Below are 5046 nucleotides of genomic sequence, written 5' to 3'. Positions count from 1 at the left end.
CAAAATGGCTTATCTTTATAGCCAAAAAAAAAAAAAAAATTCTTTGTTTTACTAGCAATACTTTAAGTTCATAAAAGGCCTTCTGTGGACTCCCTATTGCTCCCTTCAATCTTCCCTTACCTTGTGTTATTTGTCTGTTTTTTCACAGCACTTCCACTATTTTACACAATGAAATTTGTTTTTCTCTAGATTGTGATCTTCTCTCTAGATTATAAAATGTAAGCAAACAGACATATATTTATTTTTCTTAGTACTTTATTCTTAGCACCTAACCAATTTATGACAAGTACTCCTTAAATATTGAATGAATGAAACAATACTGTTACTTTTGTATGTGTTTACTAAAGTTGTCTAATGTCGTCAACAGAGAAGAATATAAATATATTTACTTGGTATCTACATTTTAATGTTTGTTCAAGGATAATTTTTTGTATATTTTAAGTGCTTTGCCTTTTAATTCATCATTATTAGTAAATTAAATATGTTCTTTGACAAGTTTCCTTGAATTTCACATATCATTAATTCCTTGTACTGACATCTGTTAAATCATAACACCTAGTAATAACTAAAACGATTGATGTCCTTACTGTAAATGATTAGCCAGCAGGTTGCCACAATGATATGATTTTGGGGTCTGCACATGTCATGCAATGTTACTTCTACCTCCTCAGAGAAGCTGTGACATTTTCTCCATGTATTTTTCATTTGCCAGATATCAAAGACTATCTGAAGAATGCTTTTATTATCTAGTATTTGTGAGTACAGTTCTCCTATGGTACTTGTTTTGAACATACAAATTCGTTCCAATGTAATTGATATATCAGGGAATGATTTTAGCATAACACAAATTTTACATTTGCTTATGTATATTTCTCAGGTGAATTCAGAAGACTACATCAAGCCTAACCAACTGCATAGGAATACACAAAACACAAACACACACACACAAAGGATCTACTAGACACCTCAGTCCACCGTGTCTGTCACGAGCCACACCAGATACGAAAACTGGTATTATTGCTTTCTATCTGATTGCAAATAACTGTCCTTTTACCTAAATAACTCACAGGCCACAATCCTTCCAATGCCCACTTTCACAAGCAAACTATATCTTTTTCAGGTCAAGTGCCATGTTTATTGTAGCCTTTCTGTATTTTTTAGCCATTAAGCATGTATAAAGTATGATATAGTTTTTATTAGGTCCCTGACTTTTTTTATTTTTCACTATGTCACTGGCCGAGTTTTTATGTTGTGCCCTGACTCCATTTTCCCATAAGTCCTGTGGATTTTATTGTGCAATTTTGTATAGCATGATGCCTTTTAGTGGGCATGTGTCTTCTTATAGCACAATTGGCTCACTACAGTTGTTCTGTCTTCTCTGTTCTCAGAGTCCCCTAGCATAGCTGTGGTTGGGTTCTCTGGAAGCAAATGCTGAGATAGAGTTGGATGCAACATGTTTTAGGAGCTCAATACCTGGGAAAAGAAGGGAGGGAAAAACAAGAATGGGCCGAGGAGGAAGGCAGACTGAGGCAGAGCTTCAACAAACTTCAGCAGGGGATTCTGGAAGGAATACTGCCTTTGGAGTGTCCTCTGTTGATCCAAAATGGCCAGGCCTTTGTACCTCTGCTTTACTCGGTTGCCAGATATGGCTGTCCTGGAAAGGGCATGACCTTGGAGAGGTGGCTTTCTGCAGCTGGGGCACATCCTGAAGGAGGTGACCACTAGGGACTGTCTGCTGACCATACTCCCTGCAGTTGAGCACCAAGACCTTCCTCAAAGGGGAATATTCCTTGAATATCCATAAGGTGGACATTTCTGTGTCCATTTCATGGTATATTTTGCTTTAATTTTAAAATCTTTTTGAAATAATTTCAGAATACAAAAGGTTGCAAAAATAGTGCAGAGAGGTCGTAGGAACCTTTCACTCGGCTTTCCCTAATGTTAATAATATCTTACATAACCCAATTACAGTGATCTCAACCAGGAAACTAACACTAATACAATACTGTTTACTAATCTACAGGCCTTATTCTAAATTCACACATTGTGCCACTAATGCCCTTTTTTCTGGAAAGAATCCAATTCAGGATTTCATGTTTCATTTGCTTGTCCTGAATTATACTTTTTTTATATAGATGCCCATCTGTGTAAACTCTTTAAAGGCAAGTGCTCCATATATAATATCCTAAATATCTAGCAGAGGGCCTGGTACAGGTAGTTGTTTGATAAATAATTGTGTAATGAATCCTGAAAACTTTTCAAGGGCAAGTCTTTGTTTAATCCTAGTTCCTAGTATTATACTCATAATTGATATTCAGTTTGCCTTTTCAGTAATTCATTTGGCAATGAATGAAACTGAAATATATAAGCTGGTTATCTCTCATAGCATAGATCATACAAATCAAGTGGAAAAGGTAATAAGTTGTTTTTTATTACTTGTAAAAATATGTTACATTTGAAATGGAGAGAGAATATAAATATCAGAGAAGATAAAAGCAAAACATGAGAAATACCTTAGGGAGATGATTTTGAATCTCATTTTGAAATGTGTGATTGGCGTGAGTTAATAGAGAAGAGGGGGAGGTGATTTTTTCAGGGATAATGATGTATAAAGCTACAGAATCATAAGACTGGCTCATGCACATAAAAGATGACAGGCCAGAAAGTAGGATATTCCCTTTGTTTTTTTGAACTCAACAAGCAGAGAAAATTTGTTAAAGTTCTGTATCCACTTTACAGGTATTAAATAAATGGGCTTTTGAGTGATGAATTTCTTTTCTGACCTTATGCAGATTTTGCATGGTAGAGGCTTGCTGTTTCATTCATTCATTTGTTCATTCATTCATACTTTGGATGGCTAAGAAGTCCATAATCAGAGAACTATTTCCTTACTGGGGGACAGGAAAGGGGACTTTGAAATAATAATTCAGAGTGGAGTATGAATTGTTTTCTTAGTCATGCAACCACTGTAGAAAAATATACAAGTCAATTTTTTTCTAATATGTTCCTTTTTTGTTTTTATATATAATATTTCTTTTTTTTTTTTTTTAAACTTAGCACGGAAGCACAGAACAAAGAGGCATTGCGTTCACTAAAGCAAGATAAATCTGGTAAATGTATCCACTGAATACTGTTGCTAGCCAAGGGATTTGGAGGTGGGAAGACAAAACTGGAGAATGCAGGCATCGATCCTGCTACCTCTCGCGTGCTAAGCGAGCGCTCTACCACTTGAGCTAATTCCCCTTGCTTCAAGTCCTTTATAAAATCTACAGCTCAAAGCACAGTTTGCTTCATTAATTATTTAAGAGAAATGTGTTAATTGCATTGCCCAGTTATTGATTTATAAGATATATCCATGATGCCTGTTATTTAGTTTTGGGGCCACAATTGTCTATCACTCTCCTTTTATTTTGCCAAATGCATTGTAACATTTTGACCTCGACGTTGGAATGTACAGTCTGCTACCTAGCTAAGTGCACACTGTTCTGATAACTGTCCAAAGTTTGGATTTTATTTCTAAGTGTTGGAAGCTCTGCTTTGTAAAGAATATGATGGCTCTAAGTGAGATTTTAACTTAAGCTTGCTGTTATCTTGGGTGAAAGGGATTAACACAGGGTGCAGAAAGGAGCTATGTACTTAATGCAACTACTTTCCTTCCCTGGAGACTGTAATTCTCCTTCACACAGTCAGTTGAGAAGGCAGCCTTCAAGGACTGAAGAGCATAATATTCAATGGACATTTCCCCCCTGACTTTGAAAGCGAAGAACTCCATTAGTAAAACAACCAGATGATTATAGAAAGTTTATTGTATTTAAAATATTAGATCAAATTTCTTCATCTTTTAATAAAGAAGGCAGTTTTGGCACTAGAAGACACTGTGAAAAGCATGTTTGTTTTTTATGGTAGTATTTTTTTAGGAGAATTTAGATGCATATGTGTTACAGTTGTCATCACTGACAATGAAATATTGACAAATGTGCTAGATTTGGGAAGAAAAGTTCTGAATCACAAGCCTCAGCTGTGTGGCTTTTTCACTTAACCTTCCATGTTTGGTCTGCTGACATCTTAAAACATCTAACACCAAACTCCTCTTTATCTCTTCCAAACATCCCCCTCCTTTTCTGCATTCTTTGCCTCTATTAAAGGCATCATACTCTGTGCGTTTGCTCAGATCAAACCCACAGTGTTGATTTTCTCTGTCTTGGGCCACACCAGACAACTTGTATATTGCACTTGTATCTAACAAAGCAGTGATCACTCTGCACTTCAGTGCTTTGTTTCAGAGAGTCTTTCCTGCAGAAGACTGTACAGCTAGCTCTTGGTGCCAGACCTTAGGTCATTGTCTGGCACAAAATAGACAATAAATGGCAGAGGAATGATTCCAGGAATAACTGAATGAGTATTTTCTTTCTGTTTCTCAGATCTAATTAGCCTCTAAGTTGTATACATTTTGCTTTTGAAATACTTGTCTTATCCAACACAATCTCTTCAATCTCTTTGCCACAAAGGTAGCTTTGGTTTTCATAAGCAATTACTTGGACAAGTGCATAAACCTTCTTTTCTCGTTTTCTCTCTCTCCTCCATCCCCCTTTCTGTTGCGTCTTTCACATACCATCATCCTGAGAGACATTTCTGATATTGTCATTCTCTTACTTAAATACCCTCCCTGACCCTAATTCTATGCAGGACAAAAGTATCTCTGGTATCTTTAACATATTATACAAGTTTTTTCATGATCTGCTCTCAGAATAATGAGCCTTCTTTTTCACTATTTCTACTCATGCACATGGTATTCCATAGAAATCAGAAATTACTGTTAATTTATTACTTCTTTACTGTGCATTTGCTCTTTTGCTTACCTAGAATATTCTCTCTACTTCCACCTCTACTTGTCACTAGACAGTTTGGCCCAGGTTAGCAGTCACTTCTTGTATGATAAGGCATTTTTTAAAAAAATTCTCTTAGAGGAAGAACCCTCTTCCTTCGCTCTGTTATCTCGTAGGACTTTGTCCATAATTGCCTTATTTCATTTTGCCTTGTATTATC

At 36.1% G+C, this 5046-nt stretch overlaps 1 non-coding gene across 1 annotated transcript; it reads right to left on the bottom strand.

Annotated features, from left to right (window-relative positions):
* Window positions 1-3170: 3170 nt before the first annotated feature.
* TRNAA-AGC (transfer RNA alanine (anticodon AGC)) lies at window positions 3171-3243 on the bottom strand. The gene has a single exon. It is a non-coding gene; the product is annotated as a tRNA-Ala (tRNA).
* Window positions 3244-5046: the final 1803 nt, after the last annotated feature.

The sequence above is a fragment of the Trichechus manatus genome, unplaced genomic scaffold (genome assembly GCF_000243295.1).
Source record: "Trichechus manatus latirostris isolate Lorelei unplaced genomic scaffold, TriManLat1.0 scaffold00163, whole genome shotgun sequence".
Taxonomy (NCBI): Eukaryota; Metazoa; Chordata; class Mammalia; order Sirenia; family Trichechidae; genus Trichechus; species Trichechus manatus.
The sequence above is the reverse complement of the archived record's forward strand: the minus strand, read 5'-3'. Positions and strand labels throughout refer to the sequence as shown.